The 13,861-nt window shown below is 37.0% G+C and overlaps 1 protein-coding gene across 1 annotated transcript in view; it reads left to right on the forward strand.

Annotated features, from left to right (window-relative positions):
• LOC139150507 (uncharacterized) overlaps positions 1-13,861 on the forward strand; it is a 119,569-nt gene that overhangs the window by 19,741 nt on the left and 85,967 nt on the right. The window contains exons 2-3 of the mRNA XM_070722929.1: positions 574-690; positions 6,485-6,601. The gene's annotated coding sequence lies outside the window, so the exon portion shown is untranslated. The remainder of the gene's footprint in view (positions 1-573; positions 691-6,484; positions 6,602-13,861) is intronic.

Here is a 13,861-nt window from a genome sequence, read left to right on the forward strand (position 1 = left end):
AAATGGAAAAAAACCCCATAAAAGTGTGTTTTCTATCCCTTGACTTACCGATTAGTTTAATTTTTGTAATACATTTTATTTCAAAGGCAATTGCTGAGTTCCCTATTTTTCTCACCTAACAATACAGAGATTATTACTGACTATAAAGTGAAAGCATTGGTGGTGTGTATTTAGGAGTCAGTTGCTCTATAATCGTTATACATTTTAAAATGTACCCGACTCGTCTAAAAACATAGAGCTGATCTGATTTGACAAAACTCGAAATTTTTCTATTTACTTGTTCTTTATTTGTAAGCCACATAATTCATATCTCTTTTAAGTGAATACAGTATAAAAAGGCGATTTTTTCAAGTTGGTGAAGTTTTAAAGCCGTCTTTTATGTGCTGTACATCGTCTATAGTCTCAAGCTTACTTTAGTTGACTAAATTTGTTTGCCACCAGGCTAACTATTACAGGTATTATTGTCAGAAGTATTGTATGTCTAGGTTTTGTTTCGATATTTGATTTTTTAGACCACTAACAGTCAAACCGTTTTATGAATCTATTAATCTATCATTTATATATTTTTGAAAGGAATCTCACCTGATCTGACGGGTAGCGAGATCGTGGATTTGCGAGGTTATAAAAGACGACATCTGATTGAGTCGTGCAATACAAGGCAAACAAACTTTCCAAGTTATCCTACTCATGGTAAGTCAGTATACTGATATATGGTATCTCATTAAAGTTGGGAGCTCACTAATCATATCATAATCTTTATTTATTATATAGCGCATTACATATTTAAATATCTCAATGCACTTTACATTAAAAACAAACAAAAGAGTGGCAAATAAAAACAGTAAATTTATAATGTTCAATAAAACTAACAGCTGGTAAAATTCAAGAAATGGTTAAAATAGATCAAAAATTAAAACCCAGATATAAAATGACTTAATAGGGTATAAAACTCATGTATAAAATGATGTAAAAAGGTAAGGTTTTAACCTGACTTTAAAATTATCGAGTGACTGAGCTGCACGAAGGTGCGACGGCAAAGAATTTCACAAACGAGGCGCCTATATTGGAAATACCTTATCACCATAGTAAGCTGTGCGGCCAATGGGTTGATGTAACTTAATTTCCCCATTTGAAAATGAACGCAATGTATGACGAGTGCTACGTCTAATCAAAAGCTCATGAAGGTAAGACGGTACATGACTACAAGGAACTTTGAAAGTAATGCAAAGAATTTTAAATTGGATACGTTTTTCAACAGGGAGCCAATGAAGGTCACGAAGAATGGGAGTAATGTGATCTCATTTCTCTTCTCTGTGACAAGACGAGCTGCCGAATTTTGAATTGTTTGCAGTTTGCGTATTTCAAATGAAGGGAGGCCGAAAGTAAACTGTTGCAATAATCCAGGCGAGATGTGATAAAAATATGAATGAGCTTCTCAGTTGAAGGCTGATCAAGTACATTACGGATTTACCAATCTTCCGTAGAGCATTAGAGGCCGATTTACACACATTGACATCATGTGCTGACATACTGCCACAAGAAACCATCGTGACACCAAAATTGCTAACGGTGTCTGATGGATGAACTAATCTTCAAGTTGTTGAAAAGCAGTCCTGCGCATACCAGTCATTTGAATCTTTAATCCTTACTCTCCGTTCATCCAGTCAACTCCTGAACATTATTACAATCTATCGTCCACCAAAATCATCGAAGAATACCGCAACTATAAATCAATTTATCTCAGAATTTTCAACTCTTCTTGAAATCGCCGTAACTCTACCAGGTCATCTTGTTATCGCCGGCGATTTTAACTTTCACTTTGACGACATCACTTCACCGGACACTATCAAACTCTTCAATCTACTTCAATCGATGGGATTGCAGCAGCATGTGCATGGTTCAACACACATCAAAGGACACACTCTCGACTTACTTATCACAAGATCAGCTGACCAGTTTTTACATTCTATCAGAATCGACAATTCTCTCATCTCCGATCACAGCCTTGTCCATTTCAGCATGAAAGTACAGCGTCCACCGAACTCCAAAGTCACTACTTCTCGCCGGAACTATCGGAAGATGAATATCAATGATTTTCAAGTCAAGCTGGCAGCCAAACTCTCTGATTACCCATACGACTCCAATCCTGAAATATTATCAAAATTTTTCCACGCGACTGCTACAGACGTGTTAGATGATGTTGTTCCTGTTACTACCAAAGTTATAATCTATAAAGTCCGTGCACCTTGTACACCGAGGAACTCCTACTACACAGGAAAAATCTACGGCGTCTAGAAATGAAATGGCGAAATACACAGGTTGAGATAGATCGACAAATTTTCATCTCTGTGCAATCTGAATACTTTCGTCGCTGCGATGAGGTGAAATCCAGGTACCATCGACGTCGTATCCAAGAGGCGGACTCTAGGAAACTATTTAGCATAGTTGGCGAACTTTCCAACGCGAATGCAAGTAACACCAATGCATTGCCAAACAACATACCTCTCACGGACTTGCCATCCGAATTTCTCACCTACTTCGAATCCAAGGTAGCGAAGCTCCGAAACGGACTTTTAGTTCAACAGGTCGACTCCCATGATATCCTACCACCCCATGTATTCACTGACTTCCATCCGGTTACAGCCGATCAGGTACAGACAGTCATAAAACGATCCTCCACGAAGTCTTGTGACCTTGATGTCTTACCGTCGACATTATCAAGAAATCTGTCAACACCCTCACACCTTTCTTAGTCGACTTTTTTAATTGCTCGCTCCGGACAGGCATTGTTCCAACTCACTTCAAATCCGCCATTATTCGGCCACTCCTGAAAAAACCGGACCTAGACAAAAACATGTTGAAGAGCTATAGACCGGTGTCAAATCTTACATTTCTTTCAAAAGTTCTTGAAAGAATTGTTGTACAGCAACTACATAGCCATCTTACCAGGTTTAATCTGTTCTCAAAGCGCCAAAGTGCATACCGTCCCAACCACAGCACCGAATGACATCATGCGTGCCCTAAACGATAAAATGGACGTCATTCTCATCATGTTGGATTTGTCGGCTGCGTTCGATACGATCGATCATGACATTCTATTACACAGACTGCAATCAAGATTCGGCATAACTGGCACCGTTCTGTCCTGGTTCCGATCATATCTGTCAGATCGCAATCAGTGTGTCAAAGTCGGCAATGTAACATCGTCCAGTTCGACAATGAAGTACGGTGTACCACAGGGATCGGTACTCGGGCCAATCTTTTCACACTATATACATCACCTTTGGAGGATATCATCGAAGGCCATGGTCTGGATTGTATGATGTACGCAGACGACACCCAAGTCTATGTTATTTGCAGGCAACCAGATGATGTACGTACCTCTCTTCAGGAATGTATCGACGATGTACGTAGCTGGATGAAGTCAAATCTACTCATTCTGAACGATGACAAAACTGAAGTTGTCCATTTCTCGTCACGCTTGAAATCTGATACGACGGGACTATCTAGCCTTAGGATCGGCGACACTGATGTCATCCCTTCAAACTCTGTACGTAATCTTGGCACGATTTTAAACAGGAATATAGAATTGGCAAGATCTGTAACCTTCTCGATCAGAACACTACCGAGACATTGATCCACGCATTTGTAACATCTCAGTTAGATTATTGTAATAGTCTCTTGTATGGAATTAACAAAGATCAGCTTCACCGTTTGCAATCTCTTCAAAATACCGCAGCACGTTTAGTCAGCCGTGCTCGCAAGTTTGATCATATTACACCTGTACTAGTTGATTTACATTGGCTGCCTGTTGAAGCACGTGTTAAGTTCAAGATTATGTTAATTACTTTTAAATTGATCAGAGGCTTTGCACCTATGTATTTGACAGAGCTGATAGAGCAATATGTTCCTACCAGAGATCTCCATTCTGCAGACAAGTTATGTCTGATTCCACCTCGCGGAAAATTCAGTAAAGCATACGGCCAGAGAGCCTTTTCAGTGTGTGCGCCATCATTGTGGAATATGTTGCCTGTAGAAATTTGTACTGCAAGAAATGTTGAGTCTTTTAAAGGCGGTTTGAAAACCTGTCTTTTTAATCTGTTTTATCAGTGATTTGTTTATGCTTTGCGGTACATTTCTTCACCGCAGGACTACTCGTGTGGTGCGTTTTATCCCTGTCATTTGTATTTTGTAAAATCGCTTTTTCTTTTGTGTGTTCTGTACAGCGCACTATGACGTATGTGTAGTGCGTTTTTCAAGAATTTTTAATAATAATAATAATAACAATAATAATAATAATTAATTATGCACATATCTTATTTTAGCGAGCCAATAGAGCTAGAGGTCTGATTTTTGGTATATAGGGATAACTTAGCAATACAAATTTTTGACAAAATGTCACATGACCTTGGTGACCTTTGACCTCAAATATACATATTTGTGCATAACTCAGTAACCACAAGTGCTACACTCTTCATATTTGGTATGGTGGGACACCTTATGACGCCACATATTGTTCCTCATAAATTATGCGCATATCTAATTTGAGCGGGCCAATAGAGCTAGAGGTCTGATTTTTGGTATGTAGGGATAACTTAGCAATACAATTTTGTTTGACAAAATGTCACGTGACCTCGGTGACCTTTGACCTCAAATATACATATTTGTCCATAACTCAGTAACCACAAGTGCTACACCCTTCATATTTGGTATGACGCCACATATTGTACCTCATTAATTATGTGCATATCTAATTTTGAGCAAGCCAATAGAGGTAAATGTATGATTTTTAGTATATAGGGATAGACTATAGGATAGAAATTTTTTGACAAAATGTCATGTGACCTTGATAACCTTTTACCTAAAATACACGATTATGTCAATAAATAAGTAACCACAAGTGCTATGTCCTTTATATTTAGTAGGATGGGAGACCTTATGACAACACATGCTTTACCTCGTTAATTATGCCCATATATAATTGTGGGCAAGCCAATAGAGCTAGAGGTCTGAATTTTGGCATATATGGATTAATTAGCAATACAATGTTTTTTTTTCAAAATGTCACGTGACCTCGATGACCTTTGACCTTGAATATGCATATATATGCATAACTCAGTAACCACAAGTTCTTTACGCTTTAATTTTGATAGGATAATAGACCTTAAGATGTCACATCTTGTACCTCATTTATTATGCACATATGTATTTCTTGGCTGGCCAATACAGCTAGAGGTCTGATCTTTTTTCCCGATTTAGAACCATAACTTAGACATGCCTCTTGTTTCAAATTGGGAACAATGACATAGACCTATGTGTCCATAGATCTGAACATATACACTCCAGTGATACTTTTTAATGACCACATTTCCCTGCCCCATCAAGACTAATACTCCTATTACAAGTGGGGACTATGTCATTGTCAATGACTTGTTTATTCCAAACTTACTTCTGTACTTGTGACCATAAAATGCTCTGTAATCTATTTAAAATTAAACCTTTGTTATTCCGTACGAAACTGTTTGATTGTATATTTGTCATAAATGCCTTTTATCTTCTTATGACTCTACAGATTGTACAGGTTTTTATGGCCTATGCGTACCTAGATAATCTGCTAGACATAGACCTCTATTACACATCCGATCCCTTAATGTAGAGTTGATGTTACAAAATATGGCCTGGTTGGACGTGCGTCACGACTGTTTAATGGTTTGATTGATAAGGTTTGCGATGTCGATGTTTTTGAAGAATCTCATTCAACTTTTAAAAGACATGTTAATATGTCTTTTTAATTTTTTGATGTTTAGGTTACTTTTCTGTTTGTTTTCATTTTAGTGTAGTTTATCATTTTGTTTATTTTCTTGTCTGTAAGTGGCTGCCTGATGGCGCTGTTGATAAGCAAATAAAATAAAATGGAAAAAAAAACCATAAAAGTGTGTTTTCTATCCCTTGACTTACCGATTAGTTTAATTTTTGTAATACATTTTATTTCAAAGGCAATTGCTGAGTTCCCTATTTTTTCTCACCTAACAATACAGAGATTATTACTGACTATAAAGTGAAAGCATTGGTGGTGTGTATTTAGGAGTCAGTTGCTCTATAATCGTTATACATTTTAAAATGCACCCGACTCGTCTAAAAACATAGAGCTGATCTGATTTGACAAAACTCGAAATTTTTCTATTTACTTGTTCTTTATTTGTAAGCCACATAATTCATATCTCTTTTAAGTGAATACAGTATAAAAAGGCGATTTTGTCAAGTTGGTGAAGTTTTAAAGCCGTCTTTTATGTGCTGTACATCGTCCATAGTCTCAAGCTTACTTTAGTTGACTAAATTTGTTTGCCACCAGGCTAACTATTACAGGTATTATTGTCAGAAGTATTGTATGTCTAGGTTTTGTTTCGATATTTGATTTTTTAGACCACTAACAGTCAAACCGTTTTATGAATCTATTAATCTATCATTTATATATTTTTGAAAGGAATCTCACCTGATCTGACGGGTAGCGAGATCGTGGATTTGCGAGGTTATAAAAGACGACATCTGATTGAGTCGTGCAATACAAGGCAAACAAACTTTCCAAGTTATCCTACTCATGGTAAGTCAGTATACTGATATATGGTATCTCATTAAAGTTGGGAGCTCACTAATCATGATCATAATCTTTATTTATTATATAGCGCATTACATATTTAAATATCTCAATGCACTTTACATTAAAAACAAACAAAAGAGTGGCAAATAAAAACAGTAAATTTATAATGTTCAATAAAACTAACAGCTGGTAAAATTCAAGAAATGGTTAAAATAGATCAAAAATTAAAACCCAGATATAAAATGACTTAATAGGGTATAAAACTCATGTATAAAATGATGTAAAAAGGTAAGGTTTTAACCTGACTTTAAAATTATCGAGTGACTGAGCTGCACGAAGGTGCGACGGCAAAGAATTTCACAAACGAGGCGCCTATATTGGAAATACCTTATCACCATAGTAAGCTGTGCGGCCAATGGGTTGATGTAATTTAATTTCCCCATTTGAAAATGAACGCAATGTATGACGAGTGCTACGTCTAATCAAAAGCTCATGAAGGTAAGACGGTACATGACTACAAGGAACTTTGAAAGTAATGCAAAGAATTTTAAATTGGATACGTTTTTCAACAGGGAGCCAATGAAGGTCACGAAGAATGGGAGTAATGTGATCTCATTTTCTCTTCTCTGTGACAAGACGAGCTGCCGAATTTTGAATTGTTTGCAGTTTGCGTATTTCAAATGAAGGGAGGCCGAAAGTAAACTGTTGCAATAATCCAGGCGAGATGTGATAAAAATATGAATGAGCTTCTCAGTTGAAGGCTGATCAAGTACATTACGGATTTACCAATCTTCCGTAGAGCATTAGAGGCCGATTTACACACATTGACATCATGTGCTGACATACTGCCACAAGAAACCATCGTGACACCAAAATTGCTAACGGTGTCTGATGGATGAACCATGACATCATCTATTTTAAAGGGAAAATTTACCCTGAAAATTAATTTTGGAATATTAAACTGATATGGTCATTGAAAGGCTTTCGAGTCGATTTTATTCACTTTCACTCACTGGCTAACAAACAGCGGTGTACTAAAATACCGGAAGTGACATCGTAAACTTGGTCATTGAAGCAGTCGACGTGTGCAACTGTAAGCTTTTCCACTTACAGTGTATAGAATGGCTACAGAATATAGGGGCCAAGCACTCGGTGTCTTTAATGTTTAAGTCGAGCAGAAATAAAGTTTTCTGCGAAAACCACTTTGAGAAGGGCTGCTTTTACCAAAAGTTGCAAGTCCAACTACTGAACTACTAGCCTAAAAGAAAACTGCCAGGGGCATATCCAGCCCTAGCTCTGCATGGCAGGGCTGTGTGTTACCGGCGTTATACGGCCTCCCACCACAATGGCGGCGGTTACGAACGCTTCCCTCGCATAGAGAGAGAAAAGTAGGCTTTGCGTAAGTTTACAAGCGCGGCTGGGCACATCGTATACCTAGGCGAGGTGGGTGTGCTCACAAACGAAGATCAATGCAAGTTTTGGATTCAAAATCTGCTGTTTTCGGCGGATAAACTGCCCGCCGTATTTCTGCAGGTGGACCAGCGGTTTTTTCTATATCAGTCTGCAGGGCTGTGGTGGGAGGCCGTATAACACCGGTAACACACAGCCCTGCCATGCAGGGATAATCCAGCCTCAAGTGCTTTGCTTGTACATATGGGACTGTGCGTACGCTCAGGCACTAGAAACGGAACGCTGTGGATAGGACCGCTGATTCTAGACTAATCATGGCTACATCAGGGTGTTCTGTAACACATTAAAAATGCTTGCACTTTTAGAATTAATGTCGATCTCTTTAAAGCATTGGCATTACTTCGGTGTCGGCATGATTTCACAGCGATTGGGTTGACAATGATAGGCATGATTGATCGCCGAGAGTAATTTGAACTTCGTCATCGGAGCTAGAATAGTCACTTTCCGAACTTTCCCCTTTAATATCACAACGAGCAACAGGACCTACGCCTGTATATTTAAAAGAAAAATGAATGACCTTGGTTTTACCATCACTTAGAGCGAGCTTATTGTCCCGCATTCATCCCCTAATTGCACAAACACATAGCTCAATTAAAGTTGTTGGGACTTGATGTGCCTCGCAAGTGATACACGATTGCATGTCATCGGCATACATCATGTAACTTAACTAGCTGCTAAACAGTGTAAATAACAGAAAAAACAGAATAATAGAACCACATTTGTTATAACACTTCTCCACAATAATACACTCGATGTTACAAACACGCACATCACAGAATAGATAGACAACGTACAATAACCGTTACCGTTACACATACCAATGCCAAATCTGTCATGGCCAACGGTGAATTCTCGGTATTGACAATCGGGAAGTGTTTCTAGAAAAGTTAGCTTAGATTGGAAATATGTACTCCGTTGGATGTTGAAAGAGGAATAGTGTTATCATGGTGCAGAAAAATGATGATAGTATCATTAGAATTTTACTGGAAAAAACTTGATGGATGCTGTTTAATACAAGCAGGTTTTTTTTCAGTTGATCGACTGATATTGTTGTGCTCAGCATCAAGAATCAAATGTTACACAATCGTTATCTTTGTGATCTCAAAATCAAGGGGCAGGCAACAAATTGTGATATTGCCCTCATTGTGATGTGTTATTTATTTTATTGTACCAAAGATTGACATCAAACAACGACACTCACACAACAAAAATGCGTTCAAATCGGTAATTAATTTAATGGTTCACAAAACATTCAATAACATATCAGACAAAATTAAATTAAACTCAGAAATACTTTATGAGCATTTTTTTAAAAATTGAATGAAAAAACTTCGAACATTCAAAATTTGGGAATTCATTATTTCAACTGGAATATAATCTATGCAGGAATTAGACTATTTCATTGGAATTTTTTGTTTTAATGCTTAATATTTTCAAAAATCCAAGTGGACGGCTGTGAAAATGAGGACCTTTCTATTATTTACTATAATTGCTTTCCAAGAAAAATATGAAAATTTCTGTTAGTAATCATGGCATCCACGAAATGAGATGCTGCAACACATTTTCGAACACCAATGTTTCGGATTGTTTGGGACTATTGAACAGAACCAGGTTGAGAAATGACGGATGATAATGGTGCTCTGTTCTGTTGAAGATGGCCAGCAATCGCAGTCAGATTGCAGTTCTTGCAGATAGAAACTTGACACTCACATTAATTACAGATGATAACATTTTCGCCATTTACTTCCTAGTTAGATCGATGATGCATTCCTAACATTAGAACTGATGCTGCCTTCGTTCCGATGATTGCTAACGTAGTAACGATTTACTCAGAAATAAAACGCTATTGGCTGATTAACAGAAGTAACATAAACCCGGCTATAAAACTAATTCCAAGGATAAAGACCTACTTAATTGTTAAGTAATTTTTCTGGAATGTATTAAATTTTCGTGAAAAACAAAATGATGATCTATCAAATAACAATCCTCTTGCAATAGAACAGCACAAGCAGCCACATCTTTAGCATCTACAGCTAATTTGAAGGACAAACTGACATCTGACGCAGACAGGACTGGACCACTTAGAAGTGTGGCTTTTAGCGTACCAAGTGTCTGTTGACATTGTTTTGACCAAACTAACTTTACATCTATGCAGATCAAGAGTATGAACAATGCAGATTTTTGTAAACCTACTGTACACTATATTTATACATTTTATTAGTGTACATACGCATATACTTGAAAAGCCCAATGGCTGTATATAGCATTATATTTTTATTTTACTTCAACTAAAACAAGCTCGTGGGAATGTACTCATTGACGGGTGTTTAAACATGTATTATAAATTCTTCACTGGGACTGCATGTGCAAATTTGAGCTAGATAAATACTAAACGTTTGCCCAAATGCAAAATTGCAGCCTCATGCAAATAAGGCAAAAATTTGTACATCATGCCCATGTTCATTGGAATCTTAACAAAAACAACAGAGTTGTCCAATATAATGCATTGTGCTAAATGTTTTCCATAAGGACATCATATGCTTTGTTTTTTTCGTATATGACAAGTTTTAAAAAGTCGGGCTAATCAAATCACTTTTCTTTCAATTTTTCAGTAGTTAAAATCTATATCCTTTAAATTTGTGGTATTTAAAGAAAACCAGAGAAAATAGAAAGCTTTTTAGGTCAGCAAAATTCAAGAGTTACATCTATAGAGGCTTTAATGTATTTGACAAATGTGCAGAATGAGTATGTGGGTATATATTGTTGTATATCAAGCATTTTGCCCGGTGTCAAATCTTGTCACATCTTGGCTTTTCCCAATAGATTGATGCAGTCTTCATTTATTATCGGGATTGGGAAAGTGTGTCTTTGTGAGCGTGTTTACTTTTCTGTAATCAGTACACATACGGTAGTTTCCATCACGTTTTGGTATTAGAATGCAAAATGAAGTCCAGTTACTGTTACTATATTCAATTAAGTCATTGTCCAGCAGGTACCTGACTTCCTGGAGATATTTCGCTTTCAATGGATTCAATTTGTACCGATATTGTTGCTCAAGCACACTGTGCCGACATTAGCATCATGAAAAATGATGTTTGCCTCAGTTGGAACATCACAGAACAAGTATTTGTATTCCAATTGGCAAAAAGATTGATATACGTTCAATTATGTTTACATATATTGACGTATATTGAGCAAACATTAAATGTATACATTACGTATATCTTTGGATATGGAACATATCATTATGTTGTTATACGTAGGATATATCTATGCAGAAAAGAAATATACGTAATTCAGATTTTACATACAAAGTTTATACTATACTTGTGCAGTTTATTAGTACACGTACATGTATACTTGATGTATTTCACAAATATACGAATAAGTTCTATATATTGTTGTATATCGAGCATTTTGCCAAGTGTTTGTAGATCGTTCCCTTCACCTCCTAATGTTGTAAACGCTAGAAATGTGCGAACACAGACCAAAATTTTCCATGACTTCTGAATTGTGGAGTTTTACATATCCTAGCTTTGAATTTAGAGTATTATTACTCAATTCATTTTCACTATTGCTACCTTGATAATGGTTTCAACTGACTTCACTGACAGGTTGTGTTCCAATAGGATTATTCCTATCTAAATATTGCTGAAGCATCTTTATGTGGCACAACTTGTTTTGTTTTTTGCCTGTCATGTGTTATTAAAATGTAACTTAGATCACTTATAATTAGTTCTTAACAATAACAAAGGAATCAAAGTGACGGCAGAGAGTGCTTTGTCAGGAACTGGAAGAGGATCAAGTACTTTTGACCAGGTTCGAACTTCCGTTTGTAGGTGTTTTTGTCGCTTATAAAGTTCATTTACTGTCGAGTTGACTTAAGAGTAGTTCACATGTCATTGAAAGTCTTGTACGAAAGTCTGATGCATGTTGAAAAAGATTTAGATAATCATTGTCACCTGATAAGAATTTGTCACTAAAAACTGTGGTCAGGCCACGGACTGTATGTCCAAATACAGGCTCAAATGTGCTAAAAGCAAAATATTTGAATCGACTCTCAAACAACAAAGAGGGTAAAATGAATTCCTTCATTCCACTGTTTTTTTAGTTTTAGAGCAGTATGTTCTCATCATATTTTTAAAGGTTTAATGATATCGCTCAACAGCACCCTGGCGTTCTTAGTGTTAGACAGAGGACCTACACTATTTAATGCCCAGCTGATCCATTAGTTGTTGAAAAAGTCCACACATAGAGTTGGAGCCTTAATCGGACTCGACACATTTTGTAAGACCAAACAACGGTACAAAATTTGACTACAGCTTTCACCATAGTCTTTGCCTTATATTCTAAGAGGCATGGCTTCTTTGAATTGTGTAGATATACAATATATCAACGTGAACTTATTTCGTGATATAATTTTTAGTAAGAACCCAACTCAGTCTATGGGTATCCTACTAAGTGAATCTTGAAATACAGGAAGGGGCTGTAAAGGGGCCTTTTGAATGGTCTGATTTGGTTGTCTTACCATTTGACATGTTTGACAAGTTTTACATTCTACCTGAGATTAGGCAACTAAGAATGACTTAGAATTTTAGTGTAGGTCTTCCTGACTCCGAAATGACCATCCCATGGGGTTTCATGAGCAAAGCGCGATATTTCAGCAAAACAGGACTTTGGAACCACTTTTTAATGTTTCATAGCTCAGATGTCACCAAACAAGACATTCGGTGGGGTCCATTTGCGCAGGAGAATACAAAACAGGCCTATCCGAAGTTTCAGCTTCTTCGAGAACCCTCTAAAATAGACTCACAGTATCTTGGTATTTGTGTTGTTTTGCAATAACATGTGATCTAGAGAAAGTCTGACTTTGGTCAGCAGAATTTTACTGGAGCTTTCAAGTCTACAAGGGATACCTGAATGATTCACACCTGACTGAGAAAGGTACCGTTTAAGTCAACAAGTTTTATCGGTCACAAGTGTAAATGTAAAAACCTTGTCCCAAGCAAGGTCGTTTCAAAGGAAAAGGTGAATCTCTTAAGGTAATATGCACCTCAAAAGTGAAAGACTTAAACTTTTGCTCAAACTTTCCGAAGCGAAACTTTCAACCATTCTCTTACCAAATCAAGAATAAATATAGCTGCAAAGCAGCAATCACCGGGTTTCGAGACATCTCGGTCAACAGGGGCAATAGAGAAATACATATGCAAAACGATGGGAGGCTATGGTAGTATTTGTGAAATCGAGGTCAAAAGTAGTCGAGGTGATGTGACATTTTGTTAAAAGAATTCAATATCATAGTTATCCCTTTATACCAAAAATCAGACCTCTAGCTCTATCACCTTAGCCTAGAATTAGATATGTGCATAATTAATAAGGTCTTGTCATGTGACATATTGACAATTGATTTCTATCCCATAGTACTCCCTGTGTACCAAAATTCGGATCTCTAGCCCTATTGGTTAGCCTAGATATAGATATGTGCATAACTAATGAGGTCTGGTCATGTGACATATTGACAATAGATTTCTATCCTATATTACTATCTGTGTAACAAAATTCGGATCTCTAGCCCTATTGGTTAGCCTAGAATAAGATATGTGCATAACTAATGAGGTCTGGTCACGTGACATATTGACAATAGATTTCTATCCTATATTACTATCTGTGTACCAAAATTCGGATCTCTAGCCCTATTGGTTAGCCTAGAATTAGATATGCACATAATTAATGAGGTCTGGTCACGTGACATATTTGCAATAGATTTCTATCCCATAGTAGTCCCTGTGTACC

This window comes from Ptychodera flava, chromosome 2 (genome assembly GCF_041260155.1).
Source record: "Ptychodera flava strain L36383 chromosome 2, AS_Pfla_20210202, whole genome shotgun sequence".
Classification (NCBI taxonomy): domain Eukaryota; kingdom Metazoa; phylum Hemichordata; class Enteropneusta; family Ptychoderidae; genus Ptychodera; species Ptychodera flava.